The sequence below is a fragment of the Neopelma chrysocephalum genome, unplaced genomic scaffold (assembly GCF_003984885.1).
Source record: "Neopelma chrysocephalum unplaced genomic scaffold, ASM398488v2 Primary Assembly neopelma1_65c, whole genome shotgun sequence".
Lineage (NCBI taxonomy): Eukaryota > Metazoa > Chordata > Aves > Passeriformes > Pipridae > Neopelma > Neopelma chrysocephalum.
Genome location: NW_020897724.1, coordinates 1,828,034 through 1,845,935, shown reverse-complemented (window position 1 = coordinate 1,845,935; position 17,902 = coordinate 1,828,034). Strand labels below are relative to the sequence as shown.

Sequence of the window (17,902 nt, the reverse complement as noted above, 5' to 3'; positions counted from 1 at the left end):
CCGGCCCTTTAAGGCTGCCGTTGACTCTCCCGGAAGCCACCTCACATGGGCAGCGCGCTGGCGGGAGCCGTCCCGCCCAGTGACGTAACGCAGCTGGCGGAGGGGGCGGGGTCCTGAACGGGGGCGGAGCCCTGGACGCTGAGGGGTAGGGAGGGTTACGCTTAGCGATGAGGGGAATCTATGAACCCTGGGACTTCGGATTCCTTGTGTTGGAACCCACAAAGTACGTGTATGAAAACGCTTTTGCCCGATAACAGCCCCTGAGCGAGCAGGCGGCAGAAGGGACGCTGCGCTGTCATTCCCTTCTCAGCGGCCGGTGCGGGCGGGGACATCTCCCCTGGGACCCGCAATAACCACCTTCCCTGGTCGGGCAGCGTGTCCCACACACCGTGCCCACGGAACGGCCGCTTTGCAGCTCCCTGCAGTGCTCTCCCAAATGAGAGGGGTTGGGTTTCCCCCTCTCTGGCAGTGGACGCAGTTGGTGTTCTGATAATGAACATGGTGAAGGGTCTGGAGGAAAAGCCCCACAAGGAGCGGCTGAGGGCACCCGGTTTGCTCAGCCGGGAAGAGACTGGGGTCAGACCTCACCGTGGTCTGCAGCTCCCTCACGAGGGGCAGGCACTGAGCTCTGCTCTGTGGAGACCAGTGACAGCACTCGAGGAAACGGCACGAAGCTGTGCCAGGGGAGGTTCAGGTTGGATATTAGGAAAAAGTTCTTCCCCCAGAGGGTGGTTGGGCACTGAACAGGCTCCCAGGGCATTGGTCACACACGAAGCCTGACAGAGCTCAGGAAGTGTTAAAACAATGCTCTCAGGCACATGGTGGGATTTTGGGGTGTCCTGTGCAGGGCTAAGAGTTGGACTCACTGATTCTTGTGGGTCCCTTCCAAATCAGGATATTCTAGGATTCCACATCCTTTTTTCCAGCAGTATTAGTGATGACAATGTCAATAGTGCAGCTGACCAGTCTTATACATATGTCCCAGAAATACTGTGGTAATTGGTGTGGCCTGTGTGGTAGGACTGCAGAGAGAAAAGCTTTGGAGGTTTCAACAGGTATATTATACAGATTAAAATACCACTAATCATGACTGGAAGGAATGCAGCCAAATTGTAGTTTATCAGCTGAAGTTATGCTGATGGAAAGTTCCTTGACCTGGTGTGGCATGAAACATTAATTATTAAACATATTAATACATTAATGTATTAAAAACTGCTCCAGTCTAATTAGTGTGGAGGGACTGTGAATATAAATTGTTGAAACTCTGCCTTGAGGCTTTTCCCAGCTCCAAAGGGTGAATTACCTCCCACTGATCTCAGATTCTAGAGACTAAGTGTGACAAGTCAATCGTAGCAGTCAGATGTTAAATAGTTAATGCTAAAGTCGATAGAATGGCATTTAAAAGATCCACAGGACTCAGTGTGAAATTGGGCCTTTGCTTACTGCAGGATCTAAAGGGACGTGAGAGAAACAGAGTAAAAAAGATCAGGCATGGAAGAACAGTTTCATCTGTAGATCATAAACCATGAAATGCACCATAAAAATGGGAGAAAGGCTTATCCAATTCCAAATTACAGTTGTTTGAACACTAAGCAGCTTAAGAAAGCAAGCGGTATGATCATTCTCATCTTTTGGCTGGTAGTAGCATGATGTTAATCCTTTTGATTTATAGGTATTTGATTTATAGGTATTATATAAATCATGTTGCTGATTTTCCTAAGCCTGCTGTTTGGATTGCCATTCACCTGGAGAGGATGGCCTGCTGGGAGCTCTGCTGATGGGCTGACTGCTTAGGGAATGCTTCAGACGTAATACAGACTGCAAATGGGAGCCTGAAAATCGCATCAGGTAAAGTTTAATTACTAAAATGTCTATACAAATACCCTGCCCATCAAACTCTCAGAAAACAAAGTAAATTTTGTGTTAGAACAAGGAAGTTGTTGAGCAAACACGGACTTCTTTTTTTACATCCTTATAAAATCTTGAATAAGCTTATGAAGCCAAACAAGCAAAGGGACTTGTCTTGAACTCTAAACAAATTTTTGGAGAGGAAACAAAACCTCACTGATCAAGAGAATTATGTAGCCGTGAATGATGGTTCCAGATGAATGGAAAACAAGAGTTTTTCAGTTTTTTCTTTATCTGCAGCATCTGAAATCCTTACCATGCAACACCTGCTGACATGAGGATTAAAGTTCACTGGAATTTCTGACGTGAATAAGTTATTTATGTGTGGACATATTTCCAGGAATCTACTCCCTCCAAAACTGTTTTGGTTTTGCTGATGAGGTTTTTTTGAGTGTATTTTTTTTTTCATTTGAATCAAGTTCTTGATCTTTCCCAGACCCAGAGTTCTATAATATATATATGGATGAAGACAATCCTTTTTTTCCTTAAACAGTGGTTATGGAATATAACTATATATGGAATATGTGATTATTTTCCAACTCTGCATATATTTTGGGAAGGAAAAAAAATCTCCTTCAATAATTAAAACAGGAAATTTCAAAAAATGTTTGGTTTTGTTTTTTTTTTAACTTCTGTAAAAACAGTCAGTTTTGGTCAGACATGAACATATGTTTTCACTGCTACCCAAGGAAATAGTTCACAACAAGGAATGTACACGAGTTCTACAAATACTTTACCAAGACAGAGCTTTATACAAAACTGGAGTGTGAAATAGAGAACTCCTTTGGTGAAGGCAAGGGGAGTATTGACTTGAATTAACAAAACAGTTAAGCCATGTTAGATCTTTAAGAGAAGAGAAATCTGCAAAATTAAACTGAACCAAGTCAGATTATGAACAATTCCCTTCCAAAGGCAATTGACTTAACCAAAATACAGCTCTTTATTTTGAAGAATCATATGTAGATTAAATATAGCTTAATGTAATAATTTCTAAAAGTCAATATGGTGGGGGTTTTTTGCTTGTTTTTCAGGGGGGGCCCACTCTATTATTGTTCAATTTGCTGCCACTACCTGACACCTCATTTTGCTGAGGATCCCCAGAGGTGAGGGAGCATTGTTCTGGCCAGAACAGGAACCTCTGTGGCACATTTCTGTAGCTGGCCAGCGTATGGAGGAGGATTCCCACCAAAGGTATGGCCAATATTAGGTTTTGTTTCTGCTTTTTTCATGGTAGGGCTGGATTCTTAATATCTCTATGATAAAACATCGAGTATTGCATACAAGTTATGCTCCCTGTGGTGTTTTATTTGTTCTGTCATGTGCACACCATGCTGTTGAAAACTCTGACCCACTGCAGCACTGAAACAGCAAAAGCTTTTCCTTTTCAAATGCTGGTGAAATTGTACATTGTAATTTCCAGCACTTTCTAGTCAAATTATGGGCTTGAGCCTTGAAAATAGGATTACTTTTTTTTTTAACATCAACTACGTCAGTCTGTATTTTTTTTTTTGAAAGCCATGTAAGAACAGAATATCCTTTACTGGACAACACTTATGTCTGTATAAATAAAGAGGGTTTTGGTGGGGTTTTTTGACTTTTTTTGTTTATTCTTTCTCAAACATCTATATATTGTAATTTAGTTACCCTCAGACTTAAGCTAAACAGCATAACAATATGCAACACAAATGGCACTTTGCAAAGCTGTTTGTGACTTGTTACTCCAACAACCGTGTTTAAGATACAGTTCATTTGCTTCTTGCATGCAATTCTTGCCGGGGCAGAGGCGTGATTTGTGCTATAGCTGAGAGCGTGACGGTGGTGGAGGAGCAGCAGTGTTTGAGAACAGCCACGGGGCAAGTTAAACTGTAACTTTTACGGTATGACCCCCATGTTACCTCTGAACCCTTCCCAAGTTTCCTTGGGAAACTACTGAGCATTTTTAAAGTTAGTCCAAGATTTCTTCCTTGTTAAAATTTTGTTGGAAATCATGGAAGCCAGTGAAACACCCGCGGGTCTTTACAGCAGAGAATATTGTGTAACGCCTGCCCATGGATCCTCTCCCAATCCAAGGGGTTTTCCCCCAGCAGCGGTCACACTGCAGCGGCAGCAGAGGGCGCGAGTCCCCCCGGGGGTGTCTGACCCGGCCCATAGCGGGGGGAACAACGATTCCCGTGGGTTGGAAGGTGCGAAACTAGAAAGGATTTCTTAAATTAAACAAAAAAAAAGAAGCCAAGCCATCTCAGTGCAGTGCTTGAGCACACAGAAGCCACGTGGGGCGAGCTGGAATGTGTTCCTGCCAGCCACCACCATGAGCATGAGCTTCGTGCCTCAGGGCAGCCTCAGAGGGGAATCATGAGTAAAACACGCCGCAGTGTGACAAAGTCATGGCTGACTGGTCTGATGAGCATGTGAACAGAAAAATAATCATTTTTCAAATGGGTGAGAGATCTTCTGTTAGCCAGAAGAAGAAAAAAAAGAGGGTGGGCAGCACTTCATTTCATGTCCAGTGAGCTAAGGACACTTTCTGAGGGCGCAGGATCTATCTTGAAAAATGAGATACTGATTTATATATATCAAGATGCTTCAGAGATTCAAGGAAAGCACATCATGAGTTATTAGTTTGTCAAGTCTCTTCTTTCTGAGACACTTTTAATTTGTTAATGTTGTGTTAGTCTTTACAGTTTCTCTAAAGAAAAAATACTAGAACTTTTCCTGCCCTTTAAAAAATAATCTTTTTTTCTTATTATTTATTGTGGTTAAGAAGGATTAAATGTAGCAATCTATGCTCTATGCTATTGGATTATTTTATTCCATTCTGTTTTCTCAGAAGTACTGTTTTATTTGTATGTAGTAAACAGCCCTTGTAGATTAAGCTGAGGAAAATTGCACCCACTTTCTGACCTGTTTGCTAATAGAATATTTACATCACTGTTGTCACCAGCTAACCCATTATCATGAGCTTCAGCTGTTTACATCAGGTCTCAATTTTATCATTGGCTTTTCTGTAACTGTGCCTGCACTGACTAATTTAGCAACTTAAGGTGTGTCTGATGACTTCCTTTGGAAGACAGAGAATGTTACTGCATCCACTGGTAGCATGAATCTCAGGAAGTGTGTTATTCAATGCATAATGAGTATGGGTAAAGTGAATTGATCTCTTTTCTATCGCAGGTTATATATGAGGTTTGAACCTCCCCATAAAGAAGATGGGGAGGGCAGAACAGTGGTTGGTAATCTAATTCAGTTAAGGAATTGTGCTTTGGCAAATAACACAGCAGAGCTAAGGAATATCTCTCTACATATGGAGTTTCCTGCCAAAATAGCAAAAAACCATTTTTTTTAGTTTTGCCAAGATCTAGAAAGTCTCAGTCTCTTAGTCACGTAAAAGGCAAATTAGTGTGACTTTTAGGAGCACGATTTTAGTCCACGTTGTCCGGGAGAGAGGCAGGAGGAAGGTGTGTGCTGAGGGGTTTGTGCCTATGGATGTGTGCAGGCAGAGCCGGCCCAATGACACCCGTCTGTAAGGAAACGTTGTGTGGGTGTCAGATACTCAGCACAAAGCACATTGCAGGGGTTTACTTTGGAACAGCTTTGGTCTGAACACACAGGTTGAACGCTGTGGTTGGAGCACACCTTCCCATCTCATTCCCCAAAGGAATCCCACACTCTGAGACGGGTCTCTGAAGTGAACCAGAGCATGGCACATGAGGATTTTGAGCCAAAATGAAGTGCTAAATCACACACTTGGTGAGTTGGATTGCTTGTAGCAGGAATGGTCTCTCTGAAGCAAGTTTTGCAGAGGACTGCTAAAGTGGCTTACAATCCTCCTGAAGCTGGCAATCAGATTATTCTTTTCGTAGGTGAGCTAAGTAGGTTAAACATCTTCAAAGCCTCTAAACTGTATCTCTCATATCCTGAAAGCTATTAGCACATCAGCTCTGAATCTGCTTCCCTGCAGTCTTAGGTCAAAGGGGCTAAATGTTGACACCTCTCTGCCTTGCTTCATCATATCCACGTGGCTAAAACAGAAATTCCCCAATCATCATATTGGCTCTTAGGAATTCTCAACTCTCTCCATGTACAATGGGGGAAGCTCAGGCCCTTCACACAGAGAATGGCACTCAGTGAGAGACCAATACCCTAATTCCTGCAAACAGGATAAGCATTTATTCATCAGCTTATCTTAACTGTCATATTTATTCCAAAAGGTCAAGAAGTAATCCAAAACTCAGGTTTACAAGCACTAGCAAAAATGGCACAGTATTTTCAAGCTGAGTATAAAAATAGACTTAAGGAATTCTTCAGATTCACCTCTGGCACATTGCAAGGAATTGGAGTTTCGAGTCCATTACAGTAGTGTTTACTTTTTGCTTTCTCTCGTTCTACTTCGTCTTGGAGAAAATACTGAAAAAAAAATTATTTTTAATAATGTCTCCTAAAATGTAGAGAAACAAAAGTATGTTACAAAACTAACAATTTTATACATACATTGGATAACTCTGAATTTAAATAAAACTTTAAATAAGAAGTGGCCAGACTTGACTAGGGTCTTTCAAAGAAAACACTTTTGAAAGAAAAACAAAGGCAAATGAAGTTAACAGATGCATTAGATGTAGCTTACTTCTGTTTTTGTATTGCTGAGCATCAAACTGATGAGAGGGTTTTTTTGTTGTCTTTACAATCAAATTAGTGAAACACAGGATTCAAAATACATCTTTTTCAGAGACCAGGGGAGAAAAGAGTTTTCCTACCCTCCTAAAACACTCACATACTTTTCCAGATAAAATACTTTGTAGAATTCACGTTTCATTCCTTCCTGGCAAACTTCAGTTCTTGACTTTTCGTGGACAACAAAGTGTTTTAAAATACAAAAAGCATAAACAGTATTTTTAATTGTTGTTTGTCAAAAAAGATGGATCAGCATTTTAAGGAAATCATAGAAGTAGAGCAGAAAAACATGAGAATGCTTTTAATGGGGCTCTGAGCAACCTGGTCTAGTGAAAGATGTCCCTGCCCATGGCAGGGGGCTTGGAACTACATGATCTTTAAGGTTCCTTCCAACCCAAACCATTCCATGCCCCCATGAATGCTGCCATAGGTACCCTAAGAGAGTATTTTCTTTAAAGAATTATACATTGGTATTCAAGTTCTAACTCTAAAATTATAAAAGTTTTACTCTAAAATAATAAAATTGTAACATTTTAGGGATTTGATTGATTTATCACTGAAGTTGCTATATAAGGAACTTGGGAGTCAGTGATTCCACAGAGAATTATTCTGAAGAAATTAATATATCTAAAAATAAGGAAAGCACATTTTCTTCTTCCCTGAATGAGCCAGTATTCCCCAGTAAGCACACTGCTCAAGAATTCTGGGAAGCAAGCATGAACTACTGTTACTACTGCCTAATTTAGTAGTGCTGACATAACTGCAGCTGTGAGCTGTATTGTCAGCATCTGGGAGTGCACAAAGTACTCCTACAAACATGGGCAATTCCAGCAGTGATGGGAGCTCCATGACAGTGAACTAACAGACTAACACAATATCCTTGGTTTCATGGAGTTCCAGTTCTGAAGTATGGAAGAGAATCCAGCAGACCAGGCAGTTTACAGTGGCCATTACAAATAATGGCACTGATGGAGCAGCAAGACCTTTCACAACAATCTTAGTGCACACAGGTATTGCAGGGAGGATATGGACACATGGAGTAATGATTTTAGGAAACAACTGCAATTGCAACAGAATTGCACTGCCATTAATGTAGAAGTTGCTACAACAGGCAGAGTTCTGCTGTTTCTCACACTTCGCTCTAATCAGCTTTTCACTCATTTCCTACTTTTAAAAGCAGTTTTATAAATCCATTTTTGTGTTTCTAACACCGTGTGGTTTGTGTTTATGCTGCAGGACTCAAACCAAACCTTGGATGGAGGTTTTGGGGTTTTGACTTGAATGCTGTACTCTAAAATGTGGCACCCCACCCATTGGCTGGATACAAAAGGAGGTTTTTAATTGACAGGAGAGTTAACATTCTTCCAAACCTCAGTCTGGAGCCTGTGTAATTATACTGAGGCATTGTTAGAAGCAATTTTAAAGGGAAATGTTGCCTTCCTCCTGAGGTTTTTCTGTATACATGTAGTTTGGGTATGTCAGCCTTTCTTTAAAACTCCAGCATTGTTGTTGCTGAGAGGATAAGCACGAGCACATTTTATAGCACTTCATAGCACAGAAAATGACAAGCAGCTCAGCTCTTCCAAATTCAATTCTCCACCTTGCCACTGACTTTGTATAGAGCTTCCCTGACTTTTGTATAGAGTTATCCTGGGTCTCATTATTTAAATTTGTAAAATGGAACTTTTATACCTGTGCAGCTGTTGCAGTGATTATTCTTTTACATAAAAACGTAGTTTTCTTCTGCAAACTGCTGAATCTCAGATATTAGATAGTTTTTACTTTTTTTTTGTGTTACCTTTTAGAGACAGTAGCAATGTACTGGTTTAACTGAGGTCAGACCCCAACCTGTAGTAAGGATTGTTTACACTTCATTTATGTTTTCTCAAGGCTAAACCTTCTCTGGCTGTCAATTGAAACATTTTAAGTATTGAGCTTACTGCCATTTCTTCCTTTTCTCACAGGCTCTCCAAATCATTACCATTAAAAAATATTGGAATTAATAACCCACCTTTTTCCAGAGGGGAAAAAAATTGTCTTTATTAGTTTTATTTTTACTATAAAAATATGACCCACTTCAAATGTGCATAGTCCCATCTTACTGTAACTCAACCACTTTTAAATAAATCCTCCCCTAGTTAGGCTGTCCCATCCCCACCTCTGGTTCCTGCTCCATTCAATCTTCTTCCAGCCACAGGCCCCTTACAAGATGCTCTTCTGATAACAGAACAGGAAGTTCTTTATCTTCTAAAGTTGTGTGACTCCAGATTTAATTATATGCTTTAAGCTGACAGAAAATATGCCTTGCTCTAAAAGAAATTACTTGGGCTGGTACAAGAGATTTCAGGGCCTATGGCACACGAGGCAGATCAGAGGATCTGACCTTCAGCTCTTTGAATAAATGACAACCGACTTAAGAAACCGGAGATAAAAAGATGATGGGCAGAGGTCAAAACAAAGCGATGAAACGCAAAATTCAAAGACCAAAAAAGATTGAAAGCAGCAGTGTACCAGTCAGCTGTGACACTAGTTTGGAGGGGGACCCTTCTCTAGGGGATTGTGCTGCTCAGGGTTCTCACATAGCTGTCCAAGTCCAGTATTTCAAGTAAAATTAGGACTGCTGCAGCTCCTCCTCTTCCTTCAACTTAGTGTCATAATGGTCATAAAAGGACCCACCTAATTCCAGTCCTTCCAGTTGTGCAGTAATCAGCTAATTATGCAGATTACAGAAAACTGAAGGGGGGGGTGCAATATATGTGCTATGGTAGAAAATGTTTCTTTCCTGACATGAAAGAAGAGATCCTTTGGTGCTTGTATTATTTGGATCTTGCTTTCTGTCCCAAGGAAGATGCATTCCCTTCCCTAGGACCAGGAATGAAGTCTTACAGAGAATTAACTCCTTTACATTGCTTTACATTTTAATTCTACTTTATTGCATGTACATGAAAAACATGCTTGCACACATCCATAGACAAACTATTTGTTGCTTCAACAAAACAAAGTAAATGAAAAAGACTCCTTGATGGGAATTGAAGAAAATGGATGTTCAGCAGCATCTCAGCACACAAGTATCCTTGAATGTCCATGGATTTGGAACAGTGATAGACAGTATTGACTGTTGGTTTTTTTAATACAAACTACACAGGTAGTTTTTTGGTGGCTGTCAGAAAGAACAAATCTAAACAAAAATTCAATATAGTATTTTACAGAATAAAAATTAGGCTTGCTTATGTAATTAAGTTGGGGTATGCCTCCCCCTGACCCTCCATTCTAAATAAGCCTTGAACACAAGCAAAGATTATCTGTTGTTGGCAAATCCTTCCTAGGGATTACATAGTGCATAAACGAATAAGGGTTTATCTTTTCTTCTCTCTGAGACAGGAAGTAACTAGAGCAACATTGAAACATTAGTGTGGCATTAAAGAATTCCAAAGAGAATTAGGAAATTAAGTTGCTGGGATTCTCACAGCACTATCAAATCAACATTAAGGTTGAGCATTCAGATCTTACATGCAGATCACACATAAAATTCAGAATACTCTGTGTATGTGGTACTGTTTTGCTCTGTGAAGTAAAAATGTCAAGTATGCACAAGCTGTTTATTTTAAAAGATAATCTGAATACGTTCAGCATAAAATTTTGTATGCAGCACCATATTAGTTCTATTTTTGGGGTACCATAGTCACAAAGCAAACCTAGACAAAATTTTTACCATTCAACATAGTTTAGATGAAAATACTTATGGTAAAGTAACTGAGACACAATTAGAATGTGCTGATTTACACCATAAAAAGGTAAAACTATATTTAGTACCTACCATCTGAAAGACTTCCCTGATCACTGTAAAATGGGTCTTTGGGAAGATGTCTATTTAATTCTGCAGATTTTGAAAGGCAAATCAGTGAAAGCTGTAACTGAGATTTCAAACTAGAAAGCTTCAAAGGAGGAGGCAGAGAAATGAACTACTCTGTTACCTTTTGACTGCTGGTTCTGAGGTCACCTATGACTGGATGCTGTGTGTATTTTAGGAATTGAAATCCATTTAGCAAGATTCACACCTCTAACAGTGGAAAACTATTCGTTTTAAAGCTTTACTGGGATTGGTTCCTCGTCCCTTTTTTCCTGTCTGTCTTGCACATCCTGATGCCAGTTAGCAAGGCCTGTTACACACAGGAGAGCAAACTGCCTCACTCTGTACAGGAAAAGCAGAGAGAACAAGGTGCCAGCCCTGCTGATACAAACAGGGTATTTCCATGGCATTTGGTCTCTTGATGTTCTGATGGCATCTCACATGCAATTAAAACCTTCTCTCCTTTGCATGCAGAACAATGATCTTCACACATTATTTTAAATAATACAGCTCTACGTGTTTAGGATGATATGAAATGTATTAATTATAGGACCTGTAGAGTTTTTCTAGATGGCTCTCTGTTAAGTACAGTAAATACAGTATCACCATTAGGAATTTGTTTTATTTTAAACCAAGGAAGCAGTTTATGTGTTTGGATCAGGTCACAAAATCACAGAATGGGTCAGGTTGGAGGAGACCACAGCAGGTCATCTGGTCCCACCTCCCTGCTCCAGCAGGGTCATCCCAAAGCACACAGCACAGGACTGTGTCCAGATGGTTCTGGAATATCTGCAGTGAGGGTTGCCCACACTCTCTCTGGGCAACCTGTTCCAGTGCTCAGGCACCCAAAGGTCATTTTCCCAGTATTAAAATAAAACCAAGAAGAATGACCATGCCAAACCCATTGGTGGGCTAGTTTTCAATTTGTACCATGGAAATCATGCAACATTTCTATATGTCTTTGAAGATCCAGTGAACTCTGCAAGAGTTAAGTATTACCATCTTCCTTGAGCACTGCCACACGTGCAAGGTACTGGGACTTCAATTCAGCAGCTTCCTTCAGACTCAACTGTTTTCTTAGCTTTCTTTGACAGTGAGTCTACAAGTCTTCTCCCAAGTGTCCTGAATATGTCTTCTCTTGTCCATAACTGATCATTTTTAAGGAAATATAAAGCCTACAGAATCATAAAATCTTCCATAGTTTTAGGAAAAAGTATTCTTAAGCCAGTAATTGATACTGCAAAGAAGCATAAGCTTAAATCTTTATAATTACAGGTTATATAAACTGTTCTAAATTCTTTATATTGTATAGTACCCATGGCATTTGTTGCCTTCCAAATGCAGTGGAAAATAGGCCTACACAGAAAACATAATAATATGTTTGTCATGACGGCCCAGATTTGAGAAGGCATTTAAACTCTTACCTTCTGTTGAGATGAGAGTCCTCACTTCTCATTGGAAATCAAAACAGAAGCTGGTGCCTAAACAAGGGCAGCCCAGCAAACATTGCCCTGAACACTGACCTGCATGTTGTGCCCTGTGTGTGCTCTCAGCAAATGACTGTTACACCTTTTCCCTGATTTGGATTAATCTGCTTCATTTCAGGGATAGCAAATCATGATGTTAGAGCTGACAGTTCTCTGGTTCAATTACTCCTCATCCCAATCACTCTACAAAAGCAAAGAATAAAAGTAGGAGACCATCCCACAGAGATCTGAAGATGAGATAATTCAGAGCCTATTTGACAGGTGACACATACTCGGTTCTTCAGCACTATTGAGCACCCTTTTGAACCCACATGTCTTAAGACACCAGTTTTCCTCTATTCACTTCTTTCCTACTCATAAATTCTCTAGTTAATCCCAGTGTTCCCCACCCCTCAGTACTTCCAGGGATTTTTTGACTCCCATCAGTACATTCAGTAACTTCCAAGTTCCCAAAGCTGTCTGAGGCATTTAAGGTGTTTAAAGACAGAGGGTTCTTGTGTGGATTAGCCTGGAACAGATGAGTCCTACATTCTACTGACCCTTCCTCTGAGGGACACATAACTTAGAGGGTTTAAACTGTAAAGTGTCCAGCTGCCATAAAACTCTTCACAGCTGAGGAAGCCTCAAGAACAGAAGAGTCCTGAAAGAAAGGTGTAATACAAGCAGACCAGACCAAGAGGGTGTTCACTGTTGACAGGGTGAAGAACAAAACAATTAAGAGGTGAACAAATAAACAGGTAAGAAAAATCTGCATTTTAAAGACAAACATTTAAAGACAATGAAGAGCCAGCAGACACAGTAAAAGGGAAAGTTACACAATATCATAATATGTGCATTTCTGTCTCTTCCCTCTTAAGTGGAATGCAGTCTGTACAATCTCTATAAATCCATGGTCTGATTTCACCCTGAATACTGCATACAATTCTGCAGCTTCCCCCTAGTCTCAGTAAAAACAGGACTGGAAGAAGAGTCAGAAATGGTCAACAAGGACAAAGGCATAGAAATGGGATTTCATAACAGTGAGTTAAAATGGTAGAAAGTAGTTCTTTATGAAAAGGGCACTGCTTCTGTTTGTGTCAAAGCTGCCTAGGTAGTAAAAGTAGGCAAAGTTTCGAGTCTCTTCTAATTCAGTACAGATGATTTCCCCTGTGCATTTGCATATTTTAGTTGGTGATAAGTGGAAAACATAATTATCATTCAATTTGTTATTGCACTTAGAACAGGCCTACTGCCTTCCCTGCCTGCAGGCCATGGTTTCATGAAAACCTTTAGGAAAAAAGGAAGTGGTATTGGAGTCTCTTGCCCTGGCAGTGTAGAACTGCTAATTTGAAGGTATCTGCTATCACATCACAATATCACAGAATCATGGTAGGTGCCAAGGAACTTCTGCAAGTGTGCAGTCCAGCTTTCTCCTCGTGGCAGGTCCCGTTACAGCAGGTTGCTTTGGGCCATGTTTAGCTGAGTTATGTATCTCTAAGGATGGAGTTCCCACAGCCTCTCTGGGCAAGCTGGTTCAGTATTTGAGCCTCCTTGGTTAAAACAAACAAACAGAATAGTTTCCCATATTGAAATGTTGTAAGTTGTACCCATTGCCTCTTGTGCATCTCTGGGAAGAATCTGGCTCCATCTTTTCTGCACCCTTCCATTAGGAAGTAGTAGACAGCAGTATGACCTCCCTTCACCATCTTCTTTAAACCTGAGCAAATCCAGCTCTTGAATCTTGTCTGTCATGAACTGAAGCCCCCTGACAGTTTGGTGGCCTTCACTAGCCTGGCTTTAGTGTGCCAATGGCTTTCTTAAAATAAGACACAGACCTCCAGATGAAGTGTCACCAGTGTCAGAAGGAGGGGAAGAATCACTTCCCTCCAAGCCCAGCAGTGACACTCAGCCCATTTTGCAGCTGGACACATTTGCTCCAAGAGCACACTGTTGACTCATATTTAACTTGACTCCCAGCTCTTTTTCTACAAAGCTGCTTTCTATCCAGTCTGTTCCCAAGCTGTCCCACCGTGAGGGGTTATGCCAACCCAGCTGCCTGGCTTTGCATTTGCCTTTGCTGAAGTTCATGAGGTCCCCAACAGCTCATTTTTCCAGTCTGACTGGGTCCCTCTGAGTAGCAGCCCTGCCCTCTGGAGTATCAGCCACTCCCCCCAATTTGTATCACCCACAAATGTGCTGAGAGGTCACTCTATCCCATCACCCAGCTCATTAGATCAGCCATTTCAAGAATCCAAGTTGATGTAACTTATATAAAGCAAGCAAGTCAAACATCCTTCCAGAGAGATGCTTTGCACTTCAAAACTTGTTTTACCAAAATGCACACATTGCAAGTTATACTAGAGGCTGCTATAGCCCTAAAGTGGGATTTTGTTCTGTGTGCTAGAAATGGATTTGAGATAATACCACGTACATTGCAAAATATTATAAAATGGCTTAGCAGAGTGGTTTCTAATCTTCCATATGGAGCTTTACAATTCTCATGCAGTTTGGAACAACATTCCCAGCAACATGAGTGAAGGGAACATTGGTAAACAAGCATTGGTTGTGAAAAGGAACTAAGAGAAGATGGAAGGACATGAAAGAGAGAAAACCCAGCCAAACCTCCAAAAACAGGATCAAAGACACTGAATGTTTCCAAACAAATACTCAAATAAGGAAGGCTGTTTGGTTTGGGTTTTTTTAATGAAGATAACAGTGATAAAGAAGGTGATTGCATACTACTTGGACATTGAGTATATGGAGGCACATACACTTGTAAGGGATATATTCCAGACTAAACCTTGTGTCCCAATCCAGTGTTTAAGAAGATGTGGAATAACTCAGGGACATTTATGCAGTATAGCACAACACCAAGGTCCTGTTTCCCAGCTCTGCTACAGCCATCATAAAGCAACTTGAGCAAATCACCCTGCCTCCATTCCCACCTCTAACAATGAGAAAATAATTTCTTTCACCGTTCTTTATTAGTTCATTAATTCAGTGGGACAGCAAAAACATCATATAGCTTAATTGCCACATGCTTAATGCTGTAGGATCCTAATTTTGCAGGACTTTGCTCAGACACCTACAGATCCAAGTACTTCTATACCCATCATAATCATCATCACTACAGGTGATCACAACAAGAGTATATATAAATGTGGCCAAGTTAGGCGCCATGCTTTTTCATTTCTTGGGAAAAATAACTGTTCCTACTAAATAAAAAATTTTAATGGACCCACTATTACTACAAAAATCCAGGTTTGCATCTGTTAGTCAGCAGTAAATCTACTGTTGCACTGCTCTCAAAATCACTACCTTCACCTGCTCATGGGGCAGTGGACAATTTGCACTTACATTAACTATATTTTAGACCATTCCAGCACTTTCCATAAACATATTAACATTTTGGAGTAATATACTCTGTCATCTTCCTGCATGTACATAATCACAGACACTGAGAAACAAGGCTTTTGCAACTAATTTAACAAGTTTGCCAATAACAGTGTTATGCTGTGAGAATGTTCCTCAGTAGAACTACGTGCCTCAATTACATTAATCTATTCCTCAGATTTAAAAACAACTTAATTGAAGCAATCATGAGGCACATGCAACCTTGTTTGAGAAAGTATATTTGAAAAGCAAATGCTTCTGCCCACTCCTGCACAGCTCCAGCTGACAGAAAGAAAGAATTCATCAGTAAGAAGGAAAATGCCATTTGTCACATATGACTTAGGCCAGTTTTCAAGTGCTTCAAATGGAAAAAAAGGAACACTACAAAATGAAATATAAGAGGTTTTCACTGCCACATAAGTTTTTAATTAAAAATGTAAAGAGAATTCAATCTAATTAAAAAAATATGATTCTATCCATATGAACTTCCAATCTGTTACTAGTATCTCTTCTTAGCCATACACCACAGCAGTGAGCTGGACATCCTAGCTCCTCAGGAAAAGTATTTCCTTCTATCAGATTTCCCCCCACCCCCCAATTTCACTAGATGTTCTTCCTTGAACTTTTCCTACAACTCATAGGAAACAGAACTCCTGATTTGCATTCCTTACTTCTTCACTTTATGTAGTTACTGTCACTTCACATCTCTGTGTACTTTCTGATAGAAGCAGCTGTGGTCTGAACATTTCAGTCTCACTCGATTTTTCAATGGGTTTAAGAGTACTTTCTTTTCTTCAGACAAAAACATATCAGCTGCACTAACATATTGCATCAGTCTCCCGAAGAACAAACATGAAATGTAATTCATCTTGCTCCCTTGGATACTGTTTTCATTGTCATATCCAATGGTATGCTGGATGGGACACTGTTCAACTGGAAGTTTCATTAAACAGCTCTTGAAGACCATTAAAACGTTCTAATAGGTGTGACTTATTGACCGGAAGAGCCGGTAAACAAATGCAGGAGAAGTGACAGTCGAGCCCAGAGTAACAGTAATTAGCGCTGTGACTCCATGAGTAATAGGGAAATTGCCCTGACCCAGTTGGTGGCAGGAGCAACGAAATCTGGAAAAAAACAAAAAAAGAAATATCCCAAATAGATGGGTTTTCTACCAAGATTTCTCAGGGTCACGGACAAAATCTGTGGTTGCCACACATCCCATTTCACAAGTGCTCCCGTTCGCTCTGTTGGGAGGCAGGGTGGTAGCTCTGCTCCGTTGGCCAGATGCAGGCACAGGGAGAAAAGGACGGGCTGGCAGCGTGTCTGAGCTGCCTGGTACGGATCCACAGGGCCTCAGAGGCACACAGGGAACCTCCAGCAACCTCTGTCCCTCTGCAGAACACCAGCACTTGGTGGAAACCCTGCAGCTTCTGCTGTGACAAGTTCATCCCGTCCCTCCCGTGCCTCTCACAGCTGTCCCAGCTGACGGGCCACGCCTGGTGCTCTGCACAGTTGCACAAAGGCCTATCAAGTGTACAATGGCATATCAATATCCTGCCTATCAGTATCCCGCCTGCTTCCACATTTATCCCACGCTGCCCTGACTTCAGTGCCAACACAAACATCTCCCAGAGCGTGGATTAATGAGAGCGTGACAGAAACAAATCTGATCTGTCTGTGCATGCTTTCTGTCTGTTGGAATCGTACCACATATGATTTTCTACCTCTCCAGATTAAAGAGGAACAATATGATGCAGAAATCACAGCATTTTAATGCAAAAGTAGAATTATCCTTCAGTATGCACATGAAAAAAGGTTTTATTTCTTTGATAAAAATACCACTCACTACAAAAAACCCCAAACTACCAGCTGGTCTCCAACAGTAAGATGACATGACCAAGAGCAAGTTTTTGGTAAGTTCCATAAGTTCATTTTATCTCTTTCCATATTCTAGCAGTGTAAGCCTCGGTGAGATCCAGTGGGGATAATATCCTGGAATATAATAATGCCAAAAAACCCCAACAATGAACAACACAACACAAAACACACACATGCACACAAAATCAATACTCCAAATTTTGGGGCTCCTGATTGCTTGAACAACTGACAGGAAATGCACTGGTTTCAGTGCAACAATGCAAGGTCTGAAGAAATACTTGGGAAGTATTAGCAAGGAAAAAAATCATATAAAAGCAAGTGGTATTGTCTGTGTGTTGAGAGGGGCAGTGAAACTGTAATATGGCACCCAGTTGTAGCTTTTACAAAATACTACAAGAGTTGGAAAGGAAGAGGAAAATATTTGCACATATACAACGTACAAAAAAATGCTCACTTTGAGACTCTATTTTGGTTGACGTACAATTAAAAAGTTGTTTTGATCAAGCTACAAATATCCATAACCAGTTTAGGAGCTGGTTGTTTTGTGGTCCCCCAAGAAAAGGAGCAATCAGGAGAGGAAGTCTGGCAGATGCAGACTCCAGATAGAGCACATGGCTTCGGCACTGGGTGTAATTAACCACCAGACTAACTTGCAACACAGTCTGCTGCCACCCTAACTCTCCAGATCTGGATTAAATTACCAAGGAAGTGCTGTAATTCAAAAAGAAAACATAGCTAC

The 17,902-nt window shown here is 40.8% G+C and overlaps 1 long non-coding RNA gene across 2 annotated transcripts; it reads left to right on the top strand.

The window, feature by feature from the left end:
• The first annotated feature begins 134 nt into the window (after nucleotides 1–134).
• LOC113968038 lies at nucleotides 135–4,869 on the top strand. 2 transcript variants are annotated; one of them, XR_003534349.1, is made up of 4 exons: nucleotides 135–316; nucleotides 1,722–1,848; nucleotides 2,940–3,099; nucleotides 3,653–4,869. It is a non-coding gene; the product is annotated as an uncharacterized LOC113968038 (long non-coding RNA). The 2 variants fall into 2 exon arrangements; XR_003534348.1 differs by lacking the exon at nucleotides 3,653–4,869 and having other exon boundaries at nucleotides 2,940–3,390.
• Nucleotides 4,870–17,902: the final 13,033 nt, after the last annotated feature.